General features: G+C 42.7%; 1 protein-coding gene across 1 annotated transcript in view; it reads right to left on the bottom strand.

Annotated features, from left to right (window-relative positions):
- Positions 1–19,210, bottom strand: part of NCEH1 (neutral cholesterol ester hydrolase 1) — a 64,736-nt gene that overhangs the window by 20,443 nt on the left and 25,083 nt on the right. The gene's annotated exons all lie outside the window — the stretch shown is intronic.

Consider the following 19,210-nt stretch of genomic DNA (forward strand, 5'->3'; position numbering starts at 1 on the left):
AGTGTTTTTAAGCTTATATATTTAAGTGTGTCTGGTTGTTTTGAGAGTAAGAGAAAGGAATGAGTGTGTGAGAGGGAAGAAGCAGAGTGAACTGCAGTCCTGACAGACCAGCTCAGACACAAGCAGGAGCTTTGCAGAAATGTACAAAGAACATGCAGGCTGTTGTCTCTTCCCTTCCGAGCCCTGAGGGCATTAAGCTCTGCATTAAGTGTTCACAGGAAGTTATCTGGTTGGAGAGGAGACCCAGGCCATCCACCCAGCAAAGACCCTGTGGAGTGTATTCCCTCTTTCTACTTCTTATACAAGCTCTTCCTATTGAGTACACTTATAAAACTGACCTCCCTGCGAGACCTACTGGCCATGTTTCAAAGTCAGAGAATTAGAAGCCATCTGGAAGCTGGTGACAAGTTAAGGCAGAGAGGCCCAGAAGTGTCACAGAGTGATTAGAAACCTTCCCGGCACAGGTGCGTGAACTCAGATACTGTATCGCCTAGTGGCTCTCAAACCTTGAAGGGGAGCAGCTGGAGAGTAACAGTGCCCTTCCGTAGAATATGAAACAGAACACTGATGATTAGTGAAATATTTAATGCCTTCATAAGATCAAGAAAACAGTGATACTAATAGAAATGAGAACTGTATGCAGTCTGCAATACACCACAATACAGCTTCCCAGCATGTACATGGGGCACACTGGTATGCCTTGAAGAGGATACAGATGTGCTGTGACACTGATCCCCTCAGCCCCTGGGCAGCCAAGTTCCTGAGCTGTTTACCCCTATGTCCCATATAAAATTGTATACATACGCCCTGCTGTGAAGAGTTGGAAAGACTGCATTATAAAACCATTAGCGAGTGTTCATGAAAAACAAGAACAAGAGGCAGTTTATCTAACCATGAACAGCTTTTCCAATAATTCTACTAATATTCATTTGTTGGAAAAATAAGCAACAGGAAAGCAAATGAATATTAAGAAAATAATTCAATTTCTTTATGTACAATTGACCAATTTATTGAAAAAGTTAAAACAACTGTTAACGTTCTCGATATGAAACAAACAAATGTGAGTGTGTGCACGCACACACATACAGAGGAATCTAACCACAATTAAGGGTTTAAGGTCTTTGGCAAATTGGGAAAAAGCAATCATCACTTAAGTTTTGTGGTAGCACGTCAGTCTAACTTGGGGAATATGGAGATCTGCCAGGGCATGGCTGAGAATGTATTTACGAAGATTTCTAGAGTTCACACAATAAACCCTTGTCAATTAACAGAGTACACGCAAGATCCATTCCATTTCTCACAGGCCAAGTAGCTTGACAGGCATCAAATAATAAACTATGAACAAAGAAATGGCAGGCTTGGCTCTGTTACTTTCTGAACTACATTTTTTGTTTTTAGTTCAATGAAGACTTCATTGAATATATAAGACAAATCATATGAGTTTCTTCAATTAAAGGAAAGCTGTAAAACAAGTGAGTTGTCTTTATAAGGCAGATTAGAGAAGAGTATTCATTTTCACAGAATCCACCCCTGGTTTCCTCTATGTGTATTGCATGCTCTGAGTGCATGCAGACTTGCCTCAATCTGCCCATACCTTTCCAGAAGCACCTCTGCTGTATTAGCTGATGAGCACTTGCATTAATAGAATTTCTGAACAACTATCTGCATTGTTCACAACATTGACAGGGTGGTGTGGGAGCAGAAGTGCTGATTGGAGGAGAGATAGTTTGTTTATGAAGGAGAAAAAGATAAGCAGATGGGTGTAAGAAAGGCTGGATGGGTGGGAAAAGAAGAATCCAGAAAGGTGTTAAAATAAAGTTGTACTAATGTTTGGAATTGTATTGATAAATTAGAGAATGAAAAATCATTATCCTACAGACAATACTGACTTTGTTTCAAAATTTGAAAACGAAGAGAATCAAGCAGTAATCTGTCATTAACCAATCTATTGTTACTATTATTAATAATAATAGTTATCACTGCCTGAGTGCCTACAGTATGAGGAGAGGTTGTCGAATTCTGGCTACAATTCTGTTATTTTCCTCCTTGTGAAGAAGGGAGATGAGAAGCTTAGAGACTAAGTAACCAGTATAGAAGCTGGATTCCTGGAACCACGAGAGGCCTGCAGGACATACAGAACTACCCTAGAGATGCTGATTGAGAACAGTGTGGGCCCAGGAAGCTGCTCTGAGCCTTATCCAGGATAGGATGGCATTCATATGTGCATGTGCTGTCATGTGGCATGATAAAACTGTGAATGGTATCTAACTTTTTTCCCTAACATCTGTTTCTCTTAGCTCCTCTCACTACTCCCCTCCCATCCTTACTGTCCAACAGGTAAAATCAGTAGCCAAGCCTTTATGTAGTTGTTACTTCAGGGAAGGGATATGAGGACAAATAGCAAAGAAACAGAAGTGTCTTCCTGCTTTTGATTTTCAAAAGCCTATATCCTTTGGAGAATTAAAAAAAGACATTGATTTAGGAGATTACATGAGTAAGAAGTCTCCTAGAATAGAAAGTGATTCTCCGAGCTAGGTGGTGGAAGAGGGAAGGAGAAATTATTAGAGATGAAATGAGGAATGAACAGATTGATATCTGAGATCCAATGAAAAAAGAACCTTGGGACACAGCAACCCTCAGATACATCTATGGAATCGGAGAGCAACAGACATGTGCCCCATGCCCAGACAGAACCGTGGAAAAAGGCAAGACTCTAGGGAAGAGTGACCGCAAGGTATGCTTAGGAAGGTGGTGCCTCAAATGGCCTCAGAGAGCCCCTCAGGCTACAGCTTGTGCAGGAGCAGCAGAATGACTCCATGTGTCCGAAAAGGCATAAAAATAGGAAGGCTGCATGAGTGTCTTGCAGATGGGTCTGAGACAACTTCATTATCCATGGCCCACTACATGTTCTCAAGGGTCTAACAGGAATAGAAGAGAGCACTAATGGACCTGAAGGGCTCTTATAAATAAGAACAAAGGATATTCCAGGGCAAGTTGCAGGAACCAAACACCATGGACCAGGTGGAACATGAATGTGGGCTAAGGATGAGTACCCAGATGGCCCCCCGCCATGCATTATTCATCAACATCACATGGGACACTTCAAAACCTAAAAGAAAACAGTGATGGGGGAATACCTAAATTCACTGGAATTAAGTTCTACCTAAAGAATGAAGGCTCAAAATATAGATCAAGTTATATTTATTGCATGCTTGAGTTTGTGAAATGAGATTCAGATCCACCCAAGAAACATTCTCTAGTTAACAAAGTTTCCTGAAACCTATTTAGAAGTAGCTGGAAAACTCCAGTAGCACAAAGAAGCAAGCCAAGTGTTAAGAATTTTGCAGGTTGTGAAATGACCCAGTCTTGGCTAGAGGAAGTACTCCAGGGCAGTACTAGAGGTCTTAAAACTTGCCCCATAACCATTTCAGGCTCTAGAAGGGAATTCTACCTGAGGAGGTGGAAGGGATGAAGGGTACTCATTACACCTCAGTAGAACCAGATACAGCAAAATAGGTGGCCACTGGCTCCCTACCCAGGTCTGATGACCAAAGGTCAGAGGACAAGCAAATATCAAAGGCAGCCAAGCAGAATCTATACTCTGCTTATTAAAATATGTTCGTTTTTAGTTTATGAATGGGGTTGTTCTCTGCTAATTCATTCACCATACAAATTAGAAAATCTATTCAATGGGCAGGGAAACTTAAGGGGGAGAAAAAGACCATCTTCTGGAGCTCAGGGAAACAGAGGAGAGCCAAGACTTGTAAATGAATAGCTGATGTTAGTTAAGCAATACAAGCTTAGTAAGAGAAGCCTAGATAAAGGGTTGCACAAGCCCAGAGAAGGAAGGAATTACTTGTGTCTGTTCGTTCTGGGATGAAATCCGATAAGGCATCTATTCTGAATTGTGCCTTAATAGAAGACGAAGTGCGAGTAGCAAGGAAAAGGATAGGAATCCAAGATGCCAATGTGTCGGGCAAGTGTTATACTTCAAATGCCCATGGGAAGAAAAGCTAAGTAAGGCAAGTGTAGGCAGGGAGAGCCGGCAATAAAAGGCTCAGTCTAGGAGGCAGGTAGGAAGAAAAGCTAAGTAAGGCAAGTGTAGGCAGGGAGAGCCGGCAATAAAAGGTTCAGTCTAGGAGGCAGGTAGGAAGCCAAAGTCAGCAGCACAGACTGCAGACTGAATAGCTGGTTAAAAGCCCAGCTCCCCCGCTTTCCAGCAGTGGGGTCTTGGGCAGGTTCCTCACCCTCTCTGTGCCTCAATTTCTCATCTATAAAACAGAAATGACATACTAATTGGTTCAAAATACTGTTGTGAAGCTTAAAAAAGTAAAATCCCCTAGAACAGTGCCTGGTACCTAGCAAGCCTTCTATGAGTTGGTGATCGTTACTGTCACACCTCTGATCTGGAAGATCACTGCATGAAGAAATGGGAGCCCCGGGACAGATAGCTCGATGTTTCCAGGGAAGCTGAGACTATCATTTTCTCCCATTGTGTACATTTGTTATTAGGACCCCAATGATCACCACACTCTGAAATTACTACAGGTGAAAACGATGTCAAATAGTTATTTCTAAAACGTTCATCTGTATGCTCATGTCAAAGTGGGAGGGAGAGGTGGGGAAAAGCCATAGTACACTGATATTCCATACACATCAATAACTTAGCATGTGGTCAAATTTCAACACGAACCAACCACATTAAATAGTTAGAGCATCTATTATAACTCACTACCTGCTTCGTTTCTCACGTTCAAAGTTTTGTATTCCATGCCAGTGGTTTCCCAACTTTTCCAGTGACGGCCATTTCATTCTGTCAAGCAGCTTTTAAATTCTCCCCTCCAGATTCTGCTCTATTCCTGCCTATTACAGGAAAAGAATTTCATAGAACACTTACCTGTAAGAAAATTTATGGTCACATTTTTTTAAACATTGTAAAGTTTGAGTATACTTTAAAATGCAGATTTATTTTTTTTCTATTGGTGCACAAATTATATGACTTTCACTTAAGACCACTGTACAGATCACCTGTGATTCACTAAGGCAGCACTTTTGTTCTACAAACAACCTCAATGTTTGTGCCAAGAAACTATCACAAGTCAAGTAACTATAATTCAACAAGTGTTAATTAGGCACCTACTGTATGTAAAGATTCTGCTACATGTTACAAGAATACAAAGATGGGTGAAAGATGGACTGAGAACTTAAGTAGCTAAGAATTTAAATCTTGACTGACTCCCGCAAATTTCCATCTGTCCTTAAGTTTACACAGTTCTCCGAACTTTCTCTAAGACTTTAACTTTTAAGGGAAATCCTCTGGTTTTAAAGCATTGATTCAGATTATTTTTTTTTAAATTGCAGACCAAACAAAACTTGCCTGCAGGCCAAATCTGGACTAAGGGCCACAAGCTGCAACTTCTGATGTAGAGGATGATCCAGTCTTACTGCAGGTGCAGCTGGAAAGGTGGTGGCAGATGAAATGCTCTTAGTTGTTAATGGTTAAACAACAAAGATTTTGGACATTCTTTTTAACTTTTTATTTTATATTGGAGTATATTTGATTAACAATGTTGTGTTAGTTTCAGATGTACAACAAAGTGATTCAGTTATACATATAAATGTATTTATTCTTTTTCAAATTCTTTTCTCAATTAGGTTGTTACAGAATACTGAGCAGAATTCCCTGTGGTATACAGTGGACACTCTTTAATGAGACTATATCCTGGGAAAAATTATGCAGCTGAGGTGTACACAGTAGACTGGTGGGAGAAGAGACTAGAGGGCAACAGCTATAATAGTTTGGCAATTGTCCACAGGCGAGAAATGAAGGTCTGCCCCAGGAGAATATAGAGGAGGGAATATATTCAAGAGAGATCACTGAGACGGAGTTGATAGGCCTTGGTAACTGTTCACAGAGTAGTATATGGGATCAGGTAGGCAGGCTGGTAGGACACAGAGAAAGGAATGAAAGATCGTGGAGGGTCCTCACTTGAAGTATGAGAAACAGAGAACACAGGCAGAACAGTCAGGGAAAGTAAGAAAAGTTCCATTTTAAAATTATTCCATTTAAAGCCAATGGGACATCTAGGTAGATAGGTCCAAGAGACAGATAGCAAATGCAGGGTCAGAGATTCAAGGAGGTCAGGCCTGGAGGAAGAGCTCAGAGGTAACTGTTAACAACTCAGTCAGTAGTAAGACTCAGGAGATTTAGTGAAGAGACAGAACACAGTGACAAAGAAATAGACCAGGGAGGAAAACATTCTTTGACAGGCTGAAAAGAAGAATCTAGAGGGAGAAATCCAGAGAGTGGCAGGAGGAAAACTGAGAGTGAATCAGAAAGTAAAAGTCAAATTTGGAAGAATTTTTTAAAAAGACTGATTATTTGGCAATTTGAGGGAGCTAAGGACTAAAAAAATGGCCATTAACATAATTAGGAAGTCATCACTACTAGCCAGGAGAAGTTTTAGGCACATTGCGGAGGCATAATCCAATGATTTCAACAGCCTCGTCATTGCTAGCTCTGCATTCCGACTACTGCTCCCTTAAAGATTTAATGGCTGTACCAACCTTCTGGCTTTGTCAAGATCTTCTCATGCCTCCCATTCCAACCTGCAGAGAATTCCCGTGTTCATGGTTGCTCAAGCCAAGTGGTAAAAGTGTCAGGCCAGGCTAAGTGATACTCAGGAATTACAGCACCATATCAGTCTTCCTCACTCATGTGCAAAACTGGTCTAATTCCCAAGCTTTGTGTTAGGCAAATCTAGAAAACTGGTTAGGAGCAAAGACTAGGAAGCTTGACTGCCTAGGTTTGAATCTTATTTTTACTACATACTGGTTGTATGCCTTAGTTAATGTTCCCATGCCTTAATTTCCTCATCTATAGAATAAAAATAAAATGGGAATAATAGTACTTAACAGAGTTTTTCTGAAGATTAAATGAGGTAACATGTAGAAAGCACTTAGAACAGTGCCTGCCACATAGCAAACACTACGTAACTATTAATGATGATGATTACCAATTCATAATTAATATTGTGAAAGTGTTACTTAGTTTTTATCCCACAGAACAAACTTGACAATATTTAGGTCTAACTTACTGTTAATTAAGACTAACTAGAGTATTTAGAGAATGTTTGCTTAATTTATTAAAATTTACAAATTAAATGTTTAGAACAACTTGACTTGCTTTTGGCCATCAGTAATTTTTATGTTAACTTGTAATTTATGGTTAACTTGTAAGATCCCAGCATATCTTCTAATGAATATGAGATATTATAAAGTTCTCCAAAAACTCTAAGTGATTTTTTTAGTTCTCTTTGTAATAAATATATATCATATAGAACTTGTAGAAGGAGAAACACTGTTAGCATCAGAACCTTAAAGAAATTGCAAGTGACCTGGAAAGAAAAATTAGATTTATAGGCTCATTTCAGAGATGGAAGGGGTAAGAGGGGGTGTGTAAAGGGTTGACCAAGAAGCTACTGGGGGGTTTCCCTGGTGGCGCAGTGGTTGAGAGTCTGCCTGCTAATGCGGGGGACGTGGGTTCGAACCCTGCTCTGGGAGGATCCCACATGCCGCGGAGCAACTGAGCCCGTGAGCCACAGCTGCTGAGCCTGCGCATCTGGAGCCTGTGCTCCGCAGCAGGAGAGGCCGCGATAGTGAGAGGCCCGCACACCGCGATGAAGAGTGGCCCCCGCTTGCCACAACTAGAGAAAGCCCTCGTATAGAAACGAAGACCCAACACAGCCAAAATAAATAAATAAATAAATTTTTTTTTTAAAAAAAAGAAGAAGCTACTGGAATGGCCATCCTTCAGAGAAAGAGACCCAGAGGCAAGACTGAGTGCCCAGCCCAGGGCAAAAAGAAAAAAAAAGGCAAAACTATCCTACAAATGTGAAGGACATGAAGTTGTGACACAGACAAGTTCTTACATGGGCTGATTCCAATCCAACCTCACTTTTGGAGGTCGAATAGAGCTAATCACACATTTCTTCTAATGTTACACAATTCAGCCAGCTGGCCAGTGCTCCACCTCTGAGAGAATGGATAAGAGATTGAATGGATTCCTCACCACTGGAGGGAAGCTACCTGGGAAGCTGGAAAGGTAATGCAAGGCAACAGAATCAGGTCCTAGCCCTGCCTCTTACCAACTTTGTGGTTTATGCAAAGTTATTACGTCATTTTGAGCCTCAGTTTTTTCCCCGTGTGTTAACAAAACCAAATCTTATCCCCTTTCATTTGGTTATTGTGAGAATGTAATTAAAACATCTGGCACATAGCAGGCATTGGTGTATCTTACTTTATTCCTTTAAGCCAGTGGTTCTCAAAGCTGGAAGCATATTAGAATCACCTGGAAACTTTAAAAAATTACCAGTGCCTGAGTCCCATTCCACACCTATTAAATAATGATCTCTGGGAATGTGACCTAAGGCATGGGTATTGTTTTCAGCTCTCTAGGTAAATTCCTAGAGGAATTCCTTGCATACATAGCAAAGTTGAGAATCACTATGTAAATCAACAAATTCATTCGACCAACATTTAAGTACCTATTTGGTCATGACTGTTCTACGCATTGGGGGTACAAGGATGAACAAAGCACAATGGCCTATTTTTGAGGAACATATAAACATCCTAGACATAATAGATGGGAACATCCTAGACATAATAGATGATTATGATATGATGTAGAAACTTAAAAAGTAGAGATATGTACCTTAAAGTACAAAGGTATGTATCAGTATAAGCAGCTTAGGAGAGAAGAGACAGAGTCGGCCTCATCTGGTCGCCTGGAGATAGTAGCAGCTGATTGAAATGAGTTTAATGAGCGATCAGTAGGCTGGTGAAGGAGAGGAGGGTGGGCAAAGGCACACAGATGTCTGTGGTTGTGGGGCATGTGGGCTACACTTCAGTCTTCTGCCCGTCAATCTTACTTTGCTTTGCAAGTGTTCAGTATCACCCTCATCCAGTAAGGATAAGAAGGCATCAAAGTCCTCTTTCCTAGTCCCACCCAGATTACAAGGATAAAAACATCCCTTTATTTGCTGGGGGTTGGATCTCTAATCTAACTCAACTCTGACGAAAGGATGGGGCTCTGCTGGCAGGCTTTAGGCCACATGGTAAATTGCACCAAAGAGGGAAAGTCCATTTGCTCAGGGAAAGGAGGAATCGTAAAGTTGAATAAAATAAAAATGAAACCTTAGGGAACACCATCCTTTAGAGGGATAGCATGCAGGAGAGAAGAATCGATCATTAAAAGATCTCTCCTCCACCCTCAAAAGAGGAGGAAGTAATTATTATCATGGCAAGAGAAAAAACAGACTGGAGAAGTTCAGCAGGGCAGAGAGTTTCAAGAAAGAGCAAGCTGTTATATACCAGCAGAGGGACTTCCCTGGTGGTGCAGTGGTTAAGAATCCGCCTGCCAATGCAGGGGACACAGGTTCCAGCCCTGGTCCAGGAAGATCCTACGTGCCGCAGAGCAACTAAGCCCGTGCACCACAACTACTAAGCCTGCGCCCTAGAGCCTCCTGGCCGCAACTACTGAGCCTGCGTGCTGGAACTACTGAAGCCCATGCACCTAGAGGCCGTGCTCTGTAACAAGAGAAGCCACCGCAATGAGAAGCACATGCACCAAAACAAAGAGTAGCCCACCCCGCTCACCGCAACTAGAGAAAGCCCGTGCGCAGCAACGAAGACCCAATGCAGCCTAAATAAATAAATAAATAACTTTATTATTATTTTTTAAATGCCATGGGCTTCCCTGGTGGTGCAGTGGTTGAGAGTACGCCCGCCGATGCAGGGGACACGGGTTCATTCCCCGGTCCGGGAAGATCCCACATGCCGTGGAGCGGCTAGGCCCGTGAGCCATGGCCACTGAGCCTGCGCGTCTGGAGCCTGTGCTCCACAACGGGAGAGGCCACAACAGTGAGAGGCCCGCGTACCGCAAAAAAAAAAAAAAAAAAAAAAAAAAAAATGCCAGCAGAGAGGAAAAGTAGGTCAATGGTGTTGGCAATGGGGTCATGGGACCTTGGTGAACCCAACAAGTACAGTTTAGTCAGAAATGTGGGCCTGGAAGCCAGATTGTAACGGGTTGCAAAGTACATAGGAGTGAAGAAATAGATATGGTGAATGTAGGCAGTACTTTCACTGTAGAGATAAAGAAGGCAATAGGACAACAGCCTGAGGGAAACAGTAAAGAAAAACCTTTTTTTTTCTTTTCCCAAGATGAGAGACACTTAAGCACACTTCTAGGGAAAGAGCCTGTGAACAAGGAGAAACAAAGGTTACAGAGGAGAAAAGAAATGATGTGTGAATTAAGATCCTGGAGGATGAAAGGGAGATAGGATATAGAAAACAGAAGGAAGGGTTAGACTTAGAGGAAGCTGTAAGAGGGGAGTGTATAGGAAGCAGGGAGGAAAGCAGAGAAGATCTGCCTCTAAATAGAACTTGATTTCTGTTGAGTCAGTTCTGCCTTTACCCTAGAGAAGACAGTGACTTTTCAAAGACTACCCTCTTTGAAGGCAACCCATTACAGTCTGGCTTTCAGCCCCATATCTCTGATGAAACTGGACTTATTAGGTTCACCAATGACACCATGACCCCCACTGCCAACAACAATGACCTACTTGGCGAGCATTTAATAACTTGCTCTATTTTTTTTTTTTTTTTTTTTTTGGCGGTACGTGGGCCTCTCACTGCTGTGGCCTCTCCCGTTGCGGAGCACAGGCTCCAGACGCGCAGGCTCAGCGGCCATGGCTCACGGGCCTAGCCGCTCCGCGGCATGTGGGATCTTCCCGGACCGGGGAATGAACCCGTGTCCCCTGCATCGGCAGGCGGACTCTCAACCACTGTGCCACCAGGGAAGCCCAACTTGCTCTTTCTTGAAGCTCTCTTCCTCCTGAACTTCTCTAGCCTCTTGCCATGCTAATAATTCATTCCTCCTTTTTTTCTTTTGGGTTTTTAATTGATTGTTTCTTCCTTTCCTGTCCCTTGGCCCTGTAAATGATGGTTTCCCCCAAGGTTCCATTTTTTATTTTATTCAGCTACATAATTCCTGCTTTCCCTGAGCAGACCAATGTGCCACCATGCCATAATGCCTGGCAAATAGGAAGTGCTTACTAGCAGCCTGATAAATTAAATGGCTATGATCTCTATCCATATGCTGATGACTTCCACATCTCCCATCCATGATCTGTCTTTCTTAAGCTCTGGGTTCACTTTTCCAACCATCTCCAGGATTATAGCCTATATGCTCTTCAAAACGAACATGTTCCACTCTTGCTTCTCTACTCCTGACTCAGCAACTCACTCCATTAAATTCTCAATTAATGAACTGACCATAAATCTAGCTTCCAAGCTAGAAATCTTAATATTTTCTTCAGCTTCTTCCTTCTCTCACATGATATCTAATCAATCATCATTCATGTCAACTCTACCTGCCAACATTTTCTGAATCTAGTTCTACCCTAAGACTCTACCCCAACTCCCATAGTTGCCTTGATTAGATGCTCATTATTTCCGTTATTTGCCTACTAACTTGAATTCTAGATAGCACTTTCTTTCTCTATAACCTGCTCCATACTGCTGTCAGAGTTCTTATCCTAAAAGACTGATCACAATACCTGGCTGCTTAAAAACTTTCACTGACTTCCAGTTTCCTACAGAAAAAAAAACCCTGAACTTGACATTCCAGTCTGGTCCCTCTCTACATTCCAGCTCCATTTCTCACTACCCCACCCCTTGTACTTTCTAGTTCTCTAGAGTCAAACGTACCCAGGCATAACTTGCATAATGCAATTTTTTTCAGTACCTGCTATTCTCTTTGGCAATACCCTTCAGTTCTGTGCTGGAGCCAGCTCTTGCCATGTCATGAAAACCAACTGTTAAATGTACAAGTCAGTTGACATCATGTCAGTAGCTTGAAAGTGACCATGGGGGTAGGGTGGGTATTTATATCATGGAAATCAGCAATAGCTCCAAATCAGCATTTCCCCACGCCGCACCCCCAGAGAGCACTCCACTGCCTCTACTTCATCCTTCCCCATCCCCAACTCATCCAGAGCATAGCATAGCATTTTAGGGTGTGGATGATAAAGGCAGTCAGCCAAGGTTCAATCCTGGCTCTGATACTTGCTAGTTGGGTAGTTCTAGGCAAGTCACAAACTTCTCTATGCCTCAGTTTCTTCATCTGTAAAATTGGGGTGATCATAATACCTATATTTTATAGTGATTTGTAAAGGATACCTGGCATAGAACTTAGTACATAAGTTCTCATAATGTTACCTCTTTTTATTTGCTTATGTCAGGGCTTCATACACTTCAGTCTGTCCTGTAATGAAGTCTTGCTACCTTAGCTCAGCTCTGGTAACTCACAAAGTAAGTCTCACAGTAGCTTGGAGCCAGGCTGAATCATCAGCTGCATGTTCCTAAACTGAGAGCTATATAAGGACTTCTGGGTAGCAGAGCCCTTTAAGTGACGTAAACCCCATCTTCAAGGCTTCCTCAGAAGAAAAGGTTGTGAAGAATCACTTTTCATTATCCTGCCTTGAGATTCTTTGAGCAAGGGCAGAAAGGCTTAACAAAATATGATAGAGAGACAAGAGCACAGAATTTGGACAGAGCCCAAGGCCAAGTCCTGGCTCTATCATTTATTAGCTACGTGACCTGGGCAAGCTTCCCCAGTTGTCTGGGCCCAAGTTTCCCAAATAAAGGAGTAAAAAAGAGTGCACGTGAGGAGTAAATCCATGTTATCTATCGTTGTCCCCTCTCTCCAGAGGCCCAGAATTGGCAGGATTCTTGCTCAGCCCTTTGGTAGATCCCCATCCAGTTAAGGACCCTTCCTATAGCTGACCTTTCTCCCTTATTTCCTTTAGTCAGCATTATTTTTGTAAAGTAAACCTTTTGGCCCACACTCTGAGAATAGTCAGGGACCGAAAGAGTTCTGTGCAGGGCACTCTCTCCATAGAGCAAAGCACTGGAGGGAATTATGAAGCCAAGCTGTGAAGCACAAATATGATTATGTAACAGTAGGGCTCTCTGACGAGATTGCTCTATTACAACTTCATACTTGCTTAGTCCTCTACGGAAGCTTTTATTATAAGTTACAAAGCAAACCTGAGGAGAACCTCACCACCACTCACTAATAAGGTAATCTAGAAGAGAGAAAGGCAAGAGCTCTCAAAGGGATCTGACACCCTAACCCCTTCACCCTAAAGCCTTCGGTTTGTTCTCTCACTGCAATTCAAACTGGGGGAACACAAAAAGGACAGGCTTGTCTCTTTCCAGTCCCTAAACATTTTTGTTTATTTTTTTACTATCACACAGACAACAGTTTCTGTATTGTCAATGTACTTGCTTAGCTCCAAAAGCCTCCTATGTTCAAGGGGGATAAGAGCTCACATGTAACTGACATTTGCTCTCTGCCAGTCACTGTTCTTAGTCTGGAGCCTCAGACCAAGAGTGCTCCAGTAAATCACCCAACGTCACATAGGCATAAAGTGGTGGGCTGGATTTGAACCCCCTCTGGCTCCAGAACCTTCAGCCATCATCCTCTATAGCCATTCACTAGTCAATTGATTCTCAAACCTACTTCAGAAAACTGGAAGATTTTTACATCTGGAATGACCCTTTAGTCTCCCATATTACACAAAGGGAAACTGAGGCCCAGAATGGATACATGACTCTCCCAGGATCAGCAGCTTAGCCCTGACTGCTCGGGGCTGAGAAGGCACTCCTCTCTGCCCCTGTCCTCCAGCTCTTCCTCACCAGCACATTTCTCTCTCAAGCCTTCTCTGCTAACACCTTTCTCAGTCCTGTTCCTATCTTACTCCGCTTTACCTTCCATACACACACACACGAGAGCTGATTAAAAAAATTAGAGTTCTTTTGTACTCACATCTCTGTTACCTACAATAGCAATAACTAGACTGTGAGCTCCTTGGGGCAAGGTCTGAGGCTTGGAGATCCAATTTTTTTTCCAGTGTCCCATGTACATGGTCATAAACAAATGTCCTTTATGAGGCTACTGAAGCTGCAAAAAGCCTCCACTGTCAGGACAAGCAGCATTTGTCTTCATCTGAGTGTTCCAAATAGCAGCTGAATCAAGGCAGCACAAAAGAATTAAACTTCTAAACAAAACCTCCTAACTCCCTCCTGCTATATGGCAGTTCAGTGCTTGCCCACTCATGCCCTCTGCCTGACTTCACAAGTGTGTTACACAGGATACTCCAGGAGCTGAGTTAATCTTCTGCTCTATGTAAAGTGGAGAAAGCAGCAAATTAGATGTCTCTTTGAAAAACTGTTTATTAAATGGTATATAAACCCAAAAGATAAAAGGCAAGTGATTTTTATAGATATCTACTCATGTCTGAAGAGACACATTCAGATGATAATTATAATAAATTAAGACCCCTTTGGCACATTCAGAATGTGATTATAATAAATTAATACATACTATATAAAATACATAATAAATTACAATATTTATAATAATTACTCTTTTGTACAGTGCTTTACAGTTTATGACCATATGAGCTTTCACTCGTTTGAATTTCACAAGGACCTGTGAAATAGGAAGAACAGGTATAACACGCAGTTTTTGCTCATTTGAGGCTTAGAGAAGTTGAATGCCTTGCCCAGGATCGTAAAGCTCCAAGTTACAAAGTGAGTACAGGTACCCAAAAGCCCAACTGACTGCCCCATCACTCTGAATGCTATTACTCAGAGCTCAGAAGAAAATCAACAACCAAACCACTGTTTAAAGCTGAGTTTCTCCCATCACACAGGTTTTGAACACTTAGGAGTAAAAAGTGTAAAATCAGGGTAGAGAGGGGGAGAAGGTCATGAAATGTATCCCAAACTCTACCCTACCGCCTACATACTCTCTTTGCCAGGAGATCTGCTGGGCTGGATTGCAGGACCAGTTTGCCTATGTAAACAATGACTAAGAAAATTGGCATCAGTGCAAAAACCAGTGTTTACAGCAATTAGAATTTCTACAGCCAGCAGTGTCAAGTTAATACAGCTCAGTCACTCCTTGGCCTGAGGCATTAGGAGACAGGCTGGACCACCAGGCTCAAGAAGGAAAGCAGAAGGCAGGGCTGTTTTGATAGAATCTGGAGTCCCCAATGATGGAGGTTTTACTTTTACCCCAGGAGAGGCTTCTCGATTTAACAGATTCAGGAAATGGAAACAATTTACTGCTCACAAACGTTTAATCATGATCCACAACAATCTAATGTGTTTAATGCATAACATATTAAGTCAAAATATCTGTATAACAGATGAGCTAACTATACAGTGGTCCCTTGGTACCAGCGGGGGATTGATTCCAGCACCACCACCCCCAGCATACACAAAAATCTGTGGATGCTCAAGCCCCTTATATAAAGTGGTGTAATGCAGTAGGCTCTCTACATCCAGGGCTTGGAGCATAGAATATCTATCCAGATGAGGAACGGTGGAAACCGAGGACTGACTGTATTGCTGTCCTAAGGTGAACTTATAGGTTAGATATCCCATCATAAGGAAAATGGTCCATATCTATGATATGACTTTGAATCATTTCCCTTCATGATACTTTTTAAGAACATCTATTCTTCCTCTCCATGCACCCCTCCCTTTCAATCCCAGGGACAAAACCTAGGGAAGCAAAAGTCTGGTTCCACTAAAAGATATAAATCCCAAATGAAGACACTAAAGGAGTTTGGCAAAACAATAGGTTAGTAAGTTATTCGGTTTAAAATTTCACCTGTTTTTAAGAGAAGGTCATTGAGAACTAGTTCTTTTGTCTCTTATTTCTATTATCCCCATTACACAACCTGGCAAGTTGTCCAGTCCAAGATTATTCAAAGGGTGTTCCCCAGACTGGCAGCATCTGAGTACAAATTCTTGTGCCCTACCTCTGCCTGCTGAATTAGAATCTCTGGGAGTGGGACCCAGGAATCTCTCCAGGTGGTTCTTTTGCACATTAGAGTTGAGAAACACTGGCCTATACTCTTCAGAGTATGAAACAGTCTCTCATTAGGCAGTTTTTGTTGTGACTGATTTTCTTTGCAACAGCAATGGGTCAAAGTCCTGGGACAATGCTGCTAAGGGCGGGGCTTGCAATGACAAGCCACAGTGGAACGTCTGAATGACCACACTGGCTTCCTTCAGGCTTGAATGATCCCTTCTCTGAACTCCCCCTTATCCTTCAAGACACCTCCTCTGTAAAGGACCCCTGACTGTACCCTCCTCGGCACAGAACGGATCTCTTTGTGTTCTATATGTCACACTCTGTGTGTCAACATGTGGCTTGAATGTATCTCCATTTCTGCACCTCTCCTTTCTCAGTGTGAGGGTTGGTTTGTGTCCTGCTCTCCCGTCAACTCTTTGAGAGTAGGAACCCATTTGAAGAAATCTGCATATCCAAGCAGCTGGTGTGCCGAGATGAATGGATACAGAGGGGGAGTTAGATGTGCCTCAAAGCTGCCGGACAGGGGAGGCTTCTACTCCCCAGCCTCCTTTTGTGCAGGAGCTCTGGTCACAGGCCTGCCCCCTCCCACCTCCTCCAGCCCCTCCCAGGCACGGCCCAGTTTCTCTCCCTGCAGCTGGGCCCTCACAAATGCCACCCCTCCCCTTTGCCACTTCTCTAACAACCCAGACTCAGGGAACAAGGGACCCCTGGAGCCGAGCGAGACGGTGGAAGAGGCGGTGGCACAACAGCCGGAGCACAGTGGGGACTCAGGGTGCACTGGTCACCTGGAAGAGGAGCCCCAGGCCCCGGAGGAGAATGTACCAGGCCTAAAAATGGCTTCCGTGAGAGCTTGATGCGCTCTGTGAAGAGCCCAGTCCTTGCCCTCAAAAAGCTGCAGAAGCGCCAAGATCAGATAGAAGCCATATTTGAAGGAATTTCAGTCCCTGGGAAACAAGTACAATGACATCTCTAAGGTCTCATTTGCCAAGATCCACGAGCCCACAGGCGAAATGGAGGGACAGGGATGAACCCTTAGAGGCTGAGGACTAGGGGACGAAGAGGTGGGAGGAGGAAGATGAAGAAGGTGATAACGAGGTGTATTTAATGGTCAGGATCCCAACTCTGAAGTGTCTGATGACCCAGAGAAATAAGAAAGGGCAGAGCTTGAAGAGGAGAAAGAAAACTAAGGGAAAAAAAAAAAAAAACACTAAAGCATTTAAAAATATTGGTGAACTTAAGAAACGCCCAGGTTTTTCATTAAAATACAACGTGAACCCAGTCTGACATTCCTAAAATATATGAAATGGAAGCATTCAGATCCTGGCCAGGCCCTTAGTTTTAAATTTGACTTTCATTTGAACACAATAAATATATCCAAAGGTGTGGGAGAAGATTTACCCTTGAGATGACCTTTTCGTGATCTCTTCTGGGAGGACCGGAAATTGAGGCTTATAAAGGTTGCCAAGTAGGTACAAGGTAAAGATTTTCATTTTGAAACCCATTCATCATAACAGCATGCTACACATGGAACACCAAGACAAAACTGAACATGTTTTTGATGCTTAATTCTTCAACGCCTTCAGCCCTGAAATTTCCTAGTGCGGAAAAAGCAGAACCCAAGAAAAATGTTGTCTTTTGTAACCCAGAGATCATCAGCTTTACACTTCAGAAGACAGTGATGGTTTCAAAGAAGGTTGTGTTGGATGGAGATCAGGACATTATTGTTAACGAGTCCAGGAAAACCACCAATCCAAGTGTGTGCCCACGCCCCCAGATCAGAAGCAGAAAAGATTTAAGTTTGCTTGCATTAGCTGTGCCCTCATTATTTTGCTGTGTAGATACTGAATGGTAGATAATAAAATGTTACTGTTCAAGGACAGACACAGCAGCTAAGAACTTTCAGGAAGAGTGCATTTAACTTAAAGACTCAGCTTCTGGGCTTCCCTGGTGGCACAGTGGTTGAGAGTCCGCCTGCCGATGGCAGGGGACACGGGTTCATGCCCCCGTCCGGGAAGATCCCACATGCCGCGGAGCGGCTGGGCCCGTGAGCCGTGGCCGCTGGGCCTGCGCATCCGGAGCCTGTGCTCCGCAACGGCAGAGGCCACAGCAGTGAGAGGCCTGCGTACTGCAAAACAACAACAACAAAAAAAGACTCAGCTTCTTTGTGGGTTTTGAATTGTGAGTGACTCAGAAATTTATTTTAAAAAAACATAAACATAAGGTTATTTACCACTGTGGTATTAATAAAACCTAGTATTGTCAAACATGTTCTTCCTGTCTTACTGAGTATTGGATAAGTAAGGTGACCAAGCATATTTTCTTTCCATCAATGCTTCGCTGAAAGTTGCCACTTTTTCTTTTTTTTTTTTTTGTTGTTACGCGGGCCTCTCACTGTCGTGGCCTCTCCCCTTGCGGAGCACAGGCTCCGGACGCACAGGCTCAGCGGCCATGGCTCACGGGCCCAGCCGCTCCACGGCATGTGGGATCTTCCCGGACCAGGGCACGAACCCGTGTCCCCTGCATCGGCAGGCGGACTCTCAACCACTGCGCCACCAGGGAAGCCCTATCATTCTTTTATAACACAAAATGAATAGAATCATTAAATAAAAATGAATTAGGGAGTGAATGTTTGCATAGGCAACAGTTCTTTGAAGCTAGATACCTATGAACACAGGCTGTGAGGATAATAACAATGCATTTGTGCACTGCTTCATCTCTAGTACATTGCGTGGCATTCAGTACATGTGCAACAAACACTTGTGCAACAAATGGGTGTCCATAACCACACTTAGAAGTATGTGTTTAATGCTTGAAAAAGAAATACACTGGTACTTCTCATATATCTAAACTATTTACCAAGATATGCATTATCATGTCTCATAATTATGAAATTACTAAAACTAATTTTACCTTAGCAAACACCCAAGAAAATCAAATGTAGAAAATGTCACAAGACTACAAACAATGAAAATTGGCAATGGCTCCACTGACCTGTCATTATCCAGAAACTCTACTAACAGAAAAAACATATTGGGTTGGCCAAAAAGTTCGTTCGGGTTTTTCCCCGAACGGAAAACCCCAACGAACTTTTTGACCAACTCAATAAATCAGGGTGAAAGTTAATCAAGTAAATCAATTCTTCAGCAGAGTTAATGACAACTCATCTAGTTCAAACGTCTGGTGGGTTTAGCTGGGAAGTTAAACCACATTAACATTAAAAAGCCAACAGAACAGATACCATCTAGTCTATGTGCAATG

This window comes from Mesoplodon bidens, assembly GCF_964165515.1.
Source record: "Mesoplodon bidens genome assembly, chromosome: 5".
Taxonomy (NCBI): Eukaryota; Metazoa; Chordata; class Mammalia; order Artiodactyla; family Ziphiidae; genus Mesoplodon; species Mesoplodon bidens.